We start from the raw sequence: 16,241 nt of genomic DNA, 5'->3' as shown, positions 1-16,241 counted from the left end.
TCTGAAAAAGTATATAATGAAAATATACCTTCTTCTCTTTTTTTAAGATTTACTTATTTAACTTATTTTTGGCTGTGTCAGGTCTTAATTGTGGTGCTTGGGATCTTCATTGAGGCATGCGGGATCTTTTGTTGCAATGTATGGGCTCTTCATTGTGGTGCATGGGCTTCTCTCTAGTTGTGGCATGTGGGTTTTCTATTCTCTAGTTGTGGTGTGCAGGCTCCAGGGCACATGAGCTCAGTAGTTTGCAGCATGCAGGCACTAGTTGAGGTATACGAGCTCAGTAGTTGTGGCATGCGGGCTCAGTTGCACCACGGCATGTGGGATCTTAGTTCCCTGGCTAAGGATCGAACCCGCGTCCCCTACATTGTAAGGCAGATTCTTTACCACTGGACCACCAGGGAAGTCCCTACCTGTATTTTTGAAGCACATTTTCTCTGTGAATAGATTTCTCTGTTAGTGCATTTTTTTCACTTAAAAAAATTTCCGCTGTAAAATCTGCTTCCATAATTTTTATAGAAAAGTCAGCTGTCAGTTCTATTGTTTTTATTCTAGCTAGCTGGTCCATTTTTTTCTTCCTTCCTGCTTTTATGATCTTATTTGTTTGTCTTTGATTATTTATTTTATTTCTATTTGTGCCTTTGATCAGTTTGGAAAATTATCTGCTTTTTTCCTTCAAATATTTTTTATGTACTCTTTTCTTTGCCCTTTCCTTCTGAGACTATTTACAGGTTATGTTAGGTATTTTTAATATATCCCCTTTGTCTCTTAAGTACTTTGGTGTATTTTCCATCCTTTTTCCTCTCATCTCTCTCTGTGTTTGGAACTGGATCAAAGAACTATCTTCCACCTCATTAATCTGATTTCTTTTTTGGAGAGAAGGCACTGTGGCTAATCTGCCATTAAACTCATATATTGAATTCTTTATTTTAGTTTTTTTATATTTTCAGATCTGAAATTTCTATTTATATTCCTTTTATATATTCCTTTTCTTTGCTGAAATTCTGTATCTTCTCAATTAACTTCATATGTTTTACTGTTACTATAAAGGGTATACCTGATATTCCAATATCTGGATTCCCTGTGGGTTTCTATTATTCATTTCTGTTATAATTTGCTCTTTTTTGTCACTTATCCTTTAATTCTCTATTGAGTCCTTTATTAGTTTCAACTGAAAAACTAGAGTATTTATAATGCCGTCCTCTTTGGGAGTGTGAACTCCACTCTTTGTCTTTTAGACATGTGGGGTTGCCAAAAGTCTGTTGGTTTCTCATTCATAGCTAAAGCAAAGGTAAATATCCATATTAAATTCAAGAAGTGAGGTGTGTTAGTGACAGGTTTTATTTTTCTGTATGGGTGATCTATTTCTGGTTTGTCTTTACTCCTTTGGGAGACCCACCTTAAATCCAAGGCTCATTACCAGAGAGCCTCTACCTTGTTGAATCCTGAACTCTAACTCTTGTTTCTCTAGTTCTGTGAGATGGTTGCAAGTGCTGCCCAGATTCTCAGATGCATATCTTGCCATTGGTAGATTGCAAATGCCTTGAGAGAAAAGGTAGCACCAAATGCTGGTTTCACATAACGTACTTCCCTTCTCCTCGGGATATGGATGTTTTTGGACATGGCTAAAGGCTACTTTGGTTCTCTCTGATGCTTTCAATCATATATAATTAACTGGCATTTCTTTATTTTTGGTGATGAGGTTGATCAAATAAAGGCTAATCTACCTTCCTTAAAACCCTTTACATTCAGCACTCATAATCTTATGGAGGTAATATCTTAATTTCTTCCAGGTGTTTTGCTTTCCTCACTTTTGTTTTGAAATTAAATCTGGAGTTTATGTTTTATATTGTATGAGATAAAGTTATGTTTCAGTCTCTTTCCATATGGACCTCCAATTAAACAAGCACCATTTATTGAATAGTTCATCTTTTTTTCCACTGATATATAATGCTTCTGCTGTCATACACAAACTTTTCATAGAGGGTGGATTTGCATCTGTTTTCCTTATTCAGTTTCATTGGTCTAATTATTTCTTACACAATTTTTGAAATGCTCTGTCTTTTGTCTTGAAATATAATAGAGACAACTTTTGTTCTTAAAAATGTCTTGACTATTATTGGCTCTATGTCATGTACATTTTAGGCAGCTTCTTTTCAAATTTTGTGAAAAACACTGCTTGAATTTTATTGGATTGCATTAAATTAGTAGAATGATTTTGAGAGATCCGAATTTATTAAATATTTTCATCTATAAACATTGTAGAAAATTCACCATTTGTTTAATTCAATAAATTTAAACAATTTTGTCCATGAGCTTCATGCTTATTTTTTTTTAACATCTTTATTGGAGTGTAATTGCTTTACAATGGTGTGTTAGTTTCTGCTTTATAACAAAGTGAATCAGCTATATGTATACATATACATACATATATACATATCTCTCCATATCTTCTCCCTCTTACAAAAAATATGGAATGCTTCACGAATTTGCATGTCATGCTTGCACAGGGGCCATGCTAATCTTCACTGTATCATTCCAATTTTAGTATATGTGCTGCCGAAGTGAGCACTTCATGCTTACCTTTGCTTGGGCTTATTATTTGATGACATATTTTTACTTATAAATTAGATTTTTTTAGTAGACTTTTTTTTTTAGAACTTTATAGATTTAGAGAAAAATTGAGATTTCACTGAGCACAGCATACCCAATTTCTAATATTATTAACATCTTACATTAGTATGGTCAATTTGTTTCCATCAATAAATCAATATTGATACATTTTTATTAACTAAAGTCTGTATTCTCTTCAGATTCCTTACATCTTACCTAACAATTTTCTGTTCCAGGATTCCATCTGGGCACCGCATTCCATTAGTTTTCATGTCTCCTTAAGCATCTCTTGGCTGTAACAATTTCTCAGAATTTCTATGTTTTTCATGACCTTGACAGTTTTGAGTACTGAACAGGCAGTTTGTACAATGTTCCTCAATTTGGGTTTATTGTATATTTTTCTCATGGTTAGGCTAAGGTTTTCAGTGAGAATATCGTAGAGGTGAAACACACTTCTCATAGTGTAACAGGTTACATATTATCAAGATTACTTATCACTGATGATGTTTACTTTGGTCAGTTGACCAAGACTGTATTTTCCAGGTTTTTCTACAATGAATTTCTTTCTTTCTTTCTTTTTCCATACTTCACTCTTTTGAAGTAAGTCACTAAGCACCAATACCCCATTGTATACATACACCACATTTTGTTTATCCATTCATCAATCTATGAACATTTGTTCTGTTACCACTTTTTGACTATTATGAATAATGGCTGCTATGTACATTGGTACACAAATTTGTTTTTATTTCCCTTGGGTATATACCTAGGAGTGCAAAGACTTCTTTATACATTTTCTGTATATTTGAATTTTGAGGAACTGGCAGTCACTTTTTCCAAAGTGGCTGCATCATTTTACATTCCTATGAGAAGTCTATGAGTTTTCCAATTTCTTCATATCCTTGCCAACTTTTGTATTATTTATCTTTTTGATTTTATCAATCCCAGTGGATGTGAAGTGGTATCTCATAGTGGTTTTCATTTGCAAGTACCTAATAATTAATGCTGTTCAGCACTTTATGTGCTTATTAGCCATTTGTATATCTTTTGGAGAAATATTCACTCAGATTCTTCATCTATTTTTAACTTGGATTATCTGTCTTCTTATTATTGACTTAGAAGAATAATTTATATTATCAATGCAAGTTTCTTATGAGTTATTTATAAATATATTCTCCATTTTTCTAGGTTTCTTTTAACTTTGTTGATGGTATCCTTTGAAGCAGAAAAAAAATAATTTTGATTAAGTCCAATTTATCTGCTTTTTGTTTTGTCCCTTTTGCTTTTAATGTTAGCCAAGAACATTTTGCCCAACCCACAAACTTGAAAATTAACTATTATATTTTCTTCTAAGACTTTTATAGTTTTAGCTTTTATAGTTTTAGCTTAGATCTATTATTCATTTTTAGCTCATTTTTTTGTATGTCAAGAGGAAGGGTCCAACTTTATTTATTTGTATGTGAATAACCAATTGTCCCAGCACTGTTTGTTGAAAAGACTATTCTTTCTGATTGAATTGTCTTGGGACTCTTGTCAAAATTCAACTGACCATTAATATAAGAGTTTATTTCTGAACTCCCAGTTCTATTTGATCAATTTATCTATCTATCTATCTATCTATCCCTCCTATCCCATTACCACACATTCTTGATGACTGTAGCTTTATTGTAAGTTTTCAAATTGAGAATTGTGAATCCTTCAACTTCATTCTTTTTCAGTATCCTTTATCTTTTTAAAGATTCTTTTGCATTTCCCTATGAGTTTTAGATCAGCTTGGCAACTTCTGCAATAAAAGCTTGCTAAGATTTTGATAGAAATTGAATTAACTTTATAGATCAATTTGGGGCATATTGCTATCTTAATAATATTAAGTTTTGTAATCCATGGACCTGAGTTTTCTTTCCATTTATTTAAGTCTTCTGTAATTTCTTTCAGCAATGTCTTAAAGTTTTCAGGTTATAACCTTTGCATTTGTGTTAAATTTATTCCTAAGTGTTTTATTTTTTGATGCCACTGTAAATTGAATTGTGATTTCATTTTTTGATTGTTTATTGATAATGTATAGAAATACAATAGATTTTTGTGTATTGATCTTGTATCCTGCATCCCTAATGAACTTGTTTATTAGCTCTAATTTTTTTCTGTGTGTGTCCTTCAGTTTATACATAAGATTATGTCTCCTGTAAATAAAGATAGTTGTATTTAACTCCATTCTAGAAAGGTATTACTTCCACTATAAAGTAGTGAAAAATGAGAATTACAGGACTCATATGGGTACTAACAAGTGACAGAACTGAATTTGGATGCATCTATTTGAGATCAGAGTCATTCTTTTTTTTTAAATAAATTTATTTATTTTTGGCTGCGTGGGGTCTTTGTTGCTACGTGTGGGCTTTCTCTAGTTGAGGTGAGTGGGGGCTACTCTTCGTTGTGGTGCACAGGCTTCTGATTGTGGTGGCTTCTTTTGTTGTGGAGCACGGGCTCTAGGCATGCAGGCTTCAGTAGTTGTGGCTCATGGGCTCTAGAGCACAGGCTCAGTAGTTGTGACTTATGGGCTTAGCTGCTCTGCGACATGTGGGATCTTCCTGGACTAGAGCTCGAACCCATATCCCCTCCATTGGCAGGTGGATTCTTAACCAGTGCACCACAAGGGAAGCCCCCAGAGTCGTTCTTCTTTATAGATCTCTAACATAATACCAAGATAAAGAAACATTGTAATACTTTAAGATCCATGAAAAGAATCTTATCTTTTGGAATGAATACATCAATTTTCCACTGTATGCTCTTGCTTCAGTCATTCATAATTTGGTAATGTTGTAACATCTTTATGGTGCTAATAGTGGAGAGTACACATCACTCATAACCATTTCTCCTACCACTATACCCATTAAACAACAATCCTTCATTGGCCTCCTTGCCTAGGCCTCTGGCAACCACCCTTCTACTTTCTGTCCCTATTAATTTCACTTCTCTAAGTATCTCATATAAGTGGAATATAATATTTACTTTTTGTGACTAGCTTATTTCACTTTGTATAATGCTTTTTAAGGTTCAGCCAAGTTGTAGTATGTATCAGAATATTCTTTTTAATGCAGAATAATATTCCACTGTATATATATGTGTATATATATATATATATATATATATAAAACACATTTTATTTACTCATTCATTCATCATTGGATGAATGCTTAAATTGCTTCTACATTTTGGCTATTATGAATAATATTCTATGGACATAGGTGTACAAATATCTCTTTGAGATCCAGCTTTAAATTATTTTGGGTTTATACACCCCAAAGTGGAACTGTTGGGTCATATGATAATTATATTTTTAATTTATTAAGGACCTCCCCTACTGTTTTCCATAGTGGTTGCACCATTTTACATTCTCACTAGCAGGTGACAATTGTTCCAATTTCTCTACATCCTGGCCAAAACGTGTTCTTTTCTTTTCCTTTCTTTTTTCTTTTTTTTTTTTTTAATAGAGTTTCAGATTTGCAAGATGAAAAGAGTTCTGGAGATACTTTGCACAACAATGTGTGAATGTACTTAATACTACTGAACTGTAAACTTCATAATGGCTCTGGTGGTAAATTTTTAAGTTATGCGTATTTTACCACAATTTAAAAAAAAATTAGAGAAGTGAAAAGAAATAATACTTTACTAAAAAAATGTGAATGTGAAACAAATTTTTAAAATTACCAAATTTAGAAAAAGTAATAAAAAATATTACCTTTAAATATATGGTAATATGTAATATTTTCTAGATAAGAAACCTAACTGTATTATATAATTGCATGTCTTTTTTTTTTCATGAAATCTTTTTTCTTCTGGAAATAAGAAATATTCACTTTAAAAAGTTCTGGAATTTTCATCTTCTCTGATTTTAAACGTGTCACAGTACTCCTTTTCAATTTTTGCAACATCATTCTTGATTTTTTATATTGCAAATTTTGTATGGATTTTTTAGTGTTGAAACAAATAGCTCATCAACACTATAACCATAAAGAACATTGGTGTGCAGAGGTTGTAATTTTAAAATGTATTTTTTAATTTTTAAAATGTCTCTAGATTTGTACTGGAATATGGGCTTAAGTTTTTCACTGCTCATATAATTCATGCTGAATAGAACTCCAATTCAAGTTTATTTTATTCTGATATTTGACTTAGAAACTATCAGCTTCTGTATGTACTGGCTACATATTAGCACAGCATGTACCCCAATCTTCAAAAACTTTAGGATGTAGATCTACATTCTAGGAAAGATAGCAGTGTGTACTTGACCTCAAACTTGCATTATATTTCCTTCAGATTAAATTGCAGGATCGGTGAATCTTAGATTACACGTGGTTCTTTAATTATCATTTATTAATAATATTATTATCATACTTCCCTTCTGCAAAGCCATTATTTCATGTGAAATGCTTTTAAAACAATCTTATGGGTTGGAAACATTGGACAAAACTTGGAAAAGTTGATACATCTACCTCAACTCGTGTAACTTGTAAGAATTTGAACCCTGCTTTTGAACTGGTTACCAGATAAGGCTGTTAATACCGATTGTAGCTTAGTGCATTACCTAAGAGAGACTAAGCCATTCAAATACATTATTTTTTTTAAGTTCCAAAGCAAGAGCAGATTGTGGGGGTAGATGTATATAATTATAAAGATAAAATTGATGACTACTAAATGTTAAAATATATATTTCCACTTTTTTTTTTTTTTTTTTTTTTTTTTGCGGTATGCGGGCCTCTCACTGTTGTGGCCTCTCCCGCTGCGGAGCACAGGCTCCAGACGCGCAGGCCCAGCGGCCATGGCCCAAGGGCCCAGCCGCTCCGCAGCATGCGGGATCCTCCAAGACCGGGGCACGAACCTGCGTCCCCTGCATCGGCAGGCGGACTCCCAACCACTGCGCCACCAGGGAAGCCCTATATTTCCACTTTTAACCCAAAATATCATTTAAGCAAATTATATTCTGGACAAATATGCCCTAAAATATATGATGAGAGACTTGACAGTAGTGATTTTTGTATCTTTCTACCCAAAGCTTAGGAAAACTATATTAGATGCTCAATAAATATTTGCTGAACTAATGAATTACAAATGGATATAGAACATTGAATGATAGCCACCAAAGTCTAAGACATTATTGTTGAAAGGAAAACTAATAGATCTCACCACAGCATAGTACTATTACTGGTAGCTGACCATATCTTGGCTAATTTTTTTTTTTGGTCAGTGACAGTGTCAAATGTAACACCATAATCTTTTATGAAAATTTAGTATCCACTGGTGAGCAAAAATGATATTATTCCCAATACTGCATAAGGTGAAATTATATTAAAGAACAATAAGACCTTTCATTGTATTAGTTAACAAAGATATTTGACATTATTGACCAAAACAAAAATAATAAAGAAATACTGGCATAATCTGAAGTACATCTTTAGGGAACATGGCAAGCTCAGATGAAGTGAGGAGAGTGAGCACCACACTCTAGTGACAGATTCTGTATCCAGAGTGGATACAGACCAAACTAAAGCATACTTTTCTTTGACATTGGTTGTAGAATTGCCTTATTATTCTCATACAATTTTACAAGGAAAGGCAAATCAATGACTTTGTTATCTTCATGAAGACAGAAGTCTATATGCCATAGTTACCAAGATTTCAAAAGCTTTCTCTTCTGAAATCTAGAGTACTGTTTGAGGAAAACTGTGTTTTCTTTGGGCAGAGGTTGTTTCTCTAATGGGTTCTGCTTACATATTTAGAAGTGTCTTGTAGTGGAAACCACACAAGTCTTTCTCAAGGCCTATGTTCTGACTCCAGCCCATTGACTAACTAGCTATGTGATTTATAAACTGAAAAAAGTATATGATCATCTTTCCTGTAACTTCAAAATTTTAAGATTATCTTTTTATTATGGACTATAAATCTGTAGTTGAACTGTCTTATTTTTACAATGTGCAGCATGGTTTTGTCTCTTTTGTGTGTGTATGTGTTACTTTTAGATTGAGCCGTGACGACTATAGAACAGTTATGTTTATTGCACAAGTATAAACAGATTTCCCAAAGGCATTCTTTTTCACTGGGAGTTGATACTGATGGAAACCTGTGTCCTTGCTCTCATTCTTCCCTTCAATTTTGACATCTATCAAATCTCCCTTTTTTTTCTATCTCAAAGAGAATATTAAGGGCTGCTGATCAGAGAAAAGACTTCAGAGAAGACCAAAAGAGCACAATGTCCTGGTGTTAGATATATAACAATGCTTCAATTATAGTTCCTTAACTTCTATAGATATTTGGAAAGGCTTTAAAAACATTATTTATATTACATAAAATGTGATACATTAAGAACAAATACCCATAAAAGTATTTAGATAGATTCACAACAGTTAAGAGCATGTTGTTAACATTGTGTGAAATACTGTAAACTATGAGGGAAAATAATAATTTACTAACAAGAAAATCACAATATTGGGTACATTTAAATATTGAGAAATCAGAAGTAATAATAATAATAATAATAATAGAAGAGTAGAATATAAAGGAAACACCAAAACACTTTCATCACACTTATGAATAAACTGCTTTCTTTTTCCCACATTCTCCTCTGGGCCTAAGGCATAGCTGTAAGCAGCATTATAATTGTGGTGGATATGGATGCTAACACATTTATTCTCTTTTTCTGTGGGAAGTGGGAAGGAAGAGAAGACATCATTTTTAACATAATTTTTGAAAAATCTTAAAACTTTAAAAATTATTTTCTAATTAAGAAAATCAACCTACATTTTAGCCTGTTAATACAATAAAAAAAGAATTGTAATAGAAAAACAAGATCACAATTGTTATTGATAATATTTTCCCATTGATATTTATCAAATGCACAGGACCATTTGACCGCAGCTTGAGCTGTCACTAAACTTTGTAACTTCACAATTGGGATTGATTATGGAAAGACCAATTTAGCTACAGTGATTAGTACTGACTGCTACAATAGCTGAAACACCCCTACAGGTCATGATTCTGGTTGATTTTAACTCTATGTAGGAATGAAAAAGATGAGCTCTTCAGTGATTTGAAATAATAAAAATCTAACCACAACTTTGTATTTTGGAAAAACAATAAATGATATTTTAAAATACAATGTTAAGTCTAATTTTAGACATCAATTTCCACTTTATTCAGTATCACCTTTTTTTTTTTTTTTTTTGGTCACAGCTTCCAATATACAAGGATATTGTGATTACCAGTCTAGTCTCTCATGAAGATGCTAACATGAGCTGAAATTCTAGCCTCCTTATTCAGAAAATGTTAATGTAAGAAGATGTTGGCATGCATATACTCCTTGGCATGTGCATTACTGGGGACTGCTGGTTCTTTCAGGAGTTACATGGAATAAGAAAAGCTCTTCTTCTATATGAAAATCTGTGATGGCGGTGGGGATCTTAAAAGAGTCAAATCTTGCCTAGGGCCTTTAAAGATGGAGATCATTATTCTTCTGCCCTGTCTACCCCAGGAGGCTTTTCAGCTGGGATAGGACTCTTCAGGAAGTAGAGAGAATAACAAACCATATTGTCCCAGAAGGATGATATAGAAAAGAATATTAATTAAGCTGGAAGAATCTAAGACTGAAGATCCCATGGGGCTTAAAGATGCCATCTTATCAACATGATTAGAAATACTAGTCATCATTTTGATAAAATATTTATACAATTCTGAAATCTTAATAACTGTATATTTCTCACTTCAGTTTCACAGTAGTATGTGACTTTAAAAACCTTTAGAAATACTAAATTGGTGTTTGAGATTAGCTGGGAATTATGTACAGTTTCACAGCTTTACTTGGGGGAGGAAGTAGCTTTTAGGTATAGATAAATACTAAAACTCTATAGCATAAGAGGTGAAGATGAGATTGATAAGACCATCTGCCCTCTTTGAGCAAAAGTACACAAATATAGAAAGAAAAGAGGAAGAAGATAACAGAATAAAACTTTTAAAAACCCAAAAATTTATGGGCAGTGAAACTGCAAAATGAGAAGGTAGCAAAACACAACCTCAAGGAAATTTTGCAACATACAAAATGCTCTAGATAAATTGATGAAAACACTAGGAGCTGATGAATGACTTCCTTTTCTGGGAAAGCATTACAGTTTTCCAGGAAAGAAATTAAAGAAATTTGGTATATTCTATCAACATTCCCTGTTTTGGAGGTATTACTGAAGGATGCATGGGTAGACCATAAAATAAATGGGATATGTCATATGTTTTGCTCCTTCCCTCACTATGGATAAATAGCATTTAAGGGTTCAAATGGAGTTCAAGAATAAAGCTTTCTTCTTGCCATTTTTCTCTAAGCCAATTTCTTAAAAGTAGCAGGGATTTACTCCAACTTGTTACAGTGCTGCCTAGTCTAGGAGAGTTAGGTCTGGAGACAAGAGGACACCACTGAGAAGATGGTCCTTTTGAGATATTTCCATAAGGGAGGTGCCAAAGCACAAAGAAGTTACAGTCTCCTCACCAAAAATTACTTAAGTCCATGGAACTTTTTTTTTAAATTAGCAGCATTATTTTCAGATGTCATGATCATGTGCATTAAAGAGGAGAATCAATGTAAAACTATTAAAGCAAATAAAATAAGTCAGTGTTCTGGTCAGTTGCAATGTGAATGTGTAAATATCAATATTTTAAAAATATATCACCAATAATTGCTTAGAAAATAAGATTGAAATAGTCATCAGTAACAGTAATGATAATTGTATAGCAGGGAATACATTTTTAAAATATGTACAGGATTTACATGTAAAGAAAACACATACTATTCTATCAGGGAACAAGAAAGAAGAGGTAAATATAGCAGCATACCATGTAATTGATAAAAATAGAATACTCTAAAAATATATAATTCCTAAATTAAAATTTTATATAATTTGCAAAATAATTCAACAAAATTTTTGAACTTGGAAAAATTATTCCAGACATCCTCTATAAAGCGAAATGTGAAAATACCTAGGAAGTTTAAGACAAAGATTAATAGAAGATGTCAAATTTTAAAACAATTAAACACTATATTATTTAACAAAAATCAGCAAGGTACAAAAATAGACTCATCAGTGGAACAAATTATGAATGTCTAGAAAAAGACATAGATATATTTGAAAACAGTGAGGTAAGGAAAAATTAGTCAATAAACGTTACATAGACAGGAGATTTGCCATTTGAAAAAAGTTACATCTCTGTTTCATATATCACATGAAATCTTTCCAGATTTATCAAAGAAATAAATTTTAAAAATCATAATTTTTGTTTTAAAAAGAGTTTTCCTAAGATATAAAACTCAGAAACAAGAGAAAATCTTTGTTATCTTTCCATACTTAAACATCTCCATCCTCAACCTTACTACACAAAGAAAAAAACAATTTTTCTCTGGAAAATAAATAAAAAACATCAACATCTGAAAGAAACAGGTTCACATGTATGATATGCAAATATTTCTTAAAATGTAAAAAAAAAAGCATGGGGGTATTGAACCTTAGTAAAAAAAAATAGTAAAACAAAATGTTATTTTATTATAACAGATAGAAAACAGTTAAAAACATTGACTGAACTCTATATCTGCCCAACAGAAATTTTTGTGATGATGGAAATTTTCTATATCTTTAATATCAAATAGGCATTAGCCATATGTTGTTATTGACCATTTGACATATGACTAGTGTGACTGAGGAAATGAATTTTAATTTTATTTGTTCAATTAATTAAATTTTAAATTGGAATAGTCTCTGATGGCTAGTTGCTGAACATTGCAGTTATAGAGTTTCAGCTGAAATATAGGCTTTTTCCCATATCATCAGTAAAGGAGTTAACATCACAATTTTTCAAGAAATCTGGCCATATGTACAAATTTTCTGGGTATTTTCTCTCTGACCTAAAAATTCCACATCTAACTTTTTACTGTAAGAAGATAGAATGATAAGTACAAAAAATGTGTATACAAGAATGTTTATTGAACTGGAAAAATGAAGACCTTATAAATGCCTAAAAATAGAGAAAAAATTAATTAGATTTGGTGCACTCACACCTCCACATAACATAACTTCCATGTTCCTTCTGTTTTGTGGTCACTATCCTCTGGAGTTTCAGATACAATGGGACACAATAATTAAGAAACAGTATGATCAGTGCCTGGCAATGTCGCATTAGCCTTTATCTTGTTTCTGAGACCACTCTTCTGTTAGTACCTACTCAGTGAATTTTGATTCTGTATGAATGGCTCATCATACTTTTTTCTCATATGGATTTCACTAATTACTACAACTCTTAAGCCTTAAAGAGGTGGAATTTTGAATTTTATGTATGCCATAATATTAAACTGAAATTTCTTTTCTTACCCTCCATTAAACTATAAACTCATCAAGAGGTGGGAATGTTTCCTAATCAATAAAATTCCCCAATGTTATCATAACACATAGTATTACACAATAAATATATGTTGAACTAATTAAGTAAATGGCTTTGATTCCTTTAGAGACCTGCTCATTGTAATGGGGTAAAATTTTGTATAAGTCTAATTAGTTCCTCAAAACATATCTGTTGTAGATGAATGATAAATTCAAATTCCTGGATCAAGTTAATGCCCAATTCTGAATCTTGGTCTGTGCGTCTATCATCAGCTCAGCTTGGCATTTTTTAAATTAATGTAACAATGATTATAAGTACATAAATCATTCAAAAGTAAATAAATAAGGCAAGGATTATAAAGGCTTCATTAATTGCAAAGTTTGATAAGCTATCCTGATAATTTAGCAGTAATTACTTGTACATTTTTATTGGTGAAGCCGTAAATCACTTTACCAAATTTTATTCTTTGATATTTAACCAATAAATTGCACATTATTAAAACAAGTGATGTATCTCCTCCAAGGTTTTTCTATCTTTGGAAATATTTGTGGAAAACTAGCTTAATTTCAAATTAAAGAATGATTTCCTTTGGTTTTTCATCTACTGATATTTTAATGACACTGACATCACATTCATAACAACATAGAAGTCATCAGAAAAATATGCCATGTTTCACAGGAAAAAGTGCGCATGAAACAAACCCAAATTAAAATGTAAGAAAAATGAAAAGGAGACCAGTTGAATCTGTTTAGAACAGCTGCCACAGAACATAGAACAGATAAATCTTCTTCAAAGGGAGATTTAGCCCATTTATTTCATCTCCTCTTTTACTTTATATATTTTTCAACAACAGATGGATTAGGACTAGTTGTGTCCCCATGCATGAGTGTTTTATATAGGTATGTGATGCTCATTTTGGCTAAGCACAACTGAGTGCTTTCTCTTTCACTTGCCAAGGGTTCTTTAAAGTGACTTTTAAGATTGGTTTTTAATTTGTCCTGTTCTTGCCTGTCATTGGAATATGAAGTTATGAAAGGAAAAAAAAGTCATCCCTTTGAAATTGAGTCTTGCTCTTGAATTCACTGTCTGAAGACATGTGGTACCAGAAAGTTAGAGGTTTGGAGGCCTTGCTTTTTTCTAAAGTTTAAAATATAAACTCTTAAAAAATCCGTATCACCACTTCACATAAATGAGGCTGCTATGAGTGAATCGTGACTTTTCCCTCTAATTGTACATTTTTGGGGGACACAAAGGCAATAAATATTTGATATTTTAAAATAAGACATTTTACAATTAACTCTTTTACAAATAGCTTTTATAATCTTTTAAAAATCTTAGAAGATGATGCTGTTATTTTATGTTCTGTGACCAAGATGCATCATACATGTATTTTTTAAATTAAATCAACACATAATCTGTTCCAAATAAATATCTTAGATCCTACTTTTGGAAATGTTTAGTTGTTCAAAAACTGTTTTAATTTTTGATTTTCAGAACTTAGAATGGTTGCTGAACTTAGAAGGAATACACTTTAACTACAACTCAAAAGTATCCTTTAAAAACATTACATGACAAATCTTTCCATTGATTTTTGTGAGGAAAATGCAACTGAATAAAAATATTATAAAGACAATTTTTCATAGCTCAGAAAAGAAAAAAATATTTACTTTCTTCCTCTTTTAATCTCCTATTATACTTATGTCTTTTCTCTAATCACTTTATATTTTTTGAGTTTATAAAGTTTACTCTTTATGTTACTATATGCTTATTAATTTCTTTTTGGCAGATCATTTTCATTGTCTTAAAATCTTTTTGTTACCACGACAGTGAGAGGCCCGGGTACCACAAATATATATATATATATATATATATATATATATATATATATATATATTTTTTTTTTGTTAACTTTGGTGTCATTTTTTAGAAATATATCCCTCTAGAGTGAACTATCAATTGGTTGTGAGAATGTTAATGTTCTATAATTTGCCACTTATTTGTATCATGATTTTGAGAAATTAAGAGATGACTTAGTATGACTATGTTTATGTGACTCAATTAGGATTTTTTTTTTTTGCCTTTTTTGAGATACTTAAATAAAACTGCTAGGAACAAAGGACATTTTGAATTTTAGTAAGATAACTAAAATAAAGATTTTAGTCTGCTATTTAGATTATATTTTATATGGTTTTAATTAACTAATTAATGCTATCTTTACCTCTTCATTTCACAACTTCTTTATTTCTTTTGGTAGTGATAGTAAGTAAGTTGTCTACTAAGAGGTTTTTTGAGTTTTTTTGTTTGTTTTGTTTGAAACAGAATGGAAAAGAAACATGTTTGAAACTATAAACATGTTTCGATCTATAAACCCATGTTTGAATTGATTGTCATTCCAATATTGACAATGTCCACAGTAATTTTGGCTCTTAAGGGCTTTTGCTTTCTATATATGCACCATTACCATGGAATAATGAAGAATAAAATTCTGAGGGTCAGAAATCTATATTGGCTTGGTGCACTAATGCAAGTATTAGCAGTTTACACTAAAATACCTACGTAGATGTACTTACACATATATTCACTCACTTAGAACAAAGCTGAAAAGTATGATGGAAAGAAAACCTATTGCTAGACAAGATAATCTATTGCTAGACTTTGAGAAAATTCTCCATTTATAAGGCAGAAGGAGCTGAGCTGAGAAATGTTTGCCCAAGTATACTTAGACTCTGCATAATGAAACAAAAACAATTGAAAGGTCATTTCATATTTTCCCCACTCTCTTTGACATAACTCAGTGTTTCATTATCTATACAAACATAAATACTTAAGCTGCATTCTATATTAAATGCTAACTTTAGCATATATTAAATTGTTTACAAACACATAAACATACACAGAGTTCATTGCTGAACTTATTTTGTTTCACTGTTGTTATGCTGTTGCCTGGATTGTTTTAAATGTTGTTATACTTAGCAATATCAATTAATGTATACATTGTAGCAGACACACCCTAAAGTGATTCACAGTAAATTGTGTCCTTGTATAATTCTCTCCTCTTGAGTATGGGTGAAAGCTGTGACTTGCTTCTAGTCAATAGAATATGGCAAAGGTAGTGGGATGCCAGTTTCTTGATTAGGTTACTTTATGGGGCAAAGGGTCTCACTATTTTAATTGTGTTATATTATATGACTTTGTTTTAGCCAACCAAAGAGACAGAAATTCTC

General features: G+C 31.9%; 1 non-coding gene across 1 annotated transcript; it reads right to left on the bottom strand.

The window, feature by feature from the left end:
- Nucleotides 1–2,465: 2,465 nt before the first annotated feature.
- Nucleotides 2,466–2,572, bottom strand: LOC117203806 (U6 spliceosomal RNA). Its single transcript, XR_004486703.1, has one exon. It is a non-coding gene; the product is annotated as a U6 spliceosomal RNA (small nuclear RNA).
- Between the last annotated feature and the right edge of the window lie 13,669 nt (nt 2,573–16,241).

Source organism: Orcinus orca, chromosome 17, assembly GCF_937001465.1.
Source record: "Orcinus orca chromosome 17, mOrcOrc1.1, whole genome shotgun sequence".
Taxonomy (NCBI): Eukaryota; Metazoa; Chordata; class Mammalia; order Artiodactyla; family Delphinidae; genus Orcinus; species Orcinus orca.
This window is presented reverse-complemented; position numbering and strand designations above follow the sequence as displayed.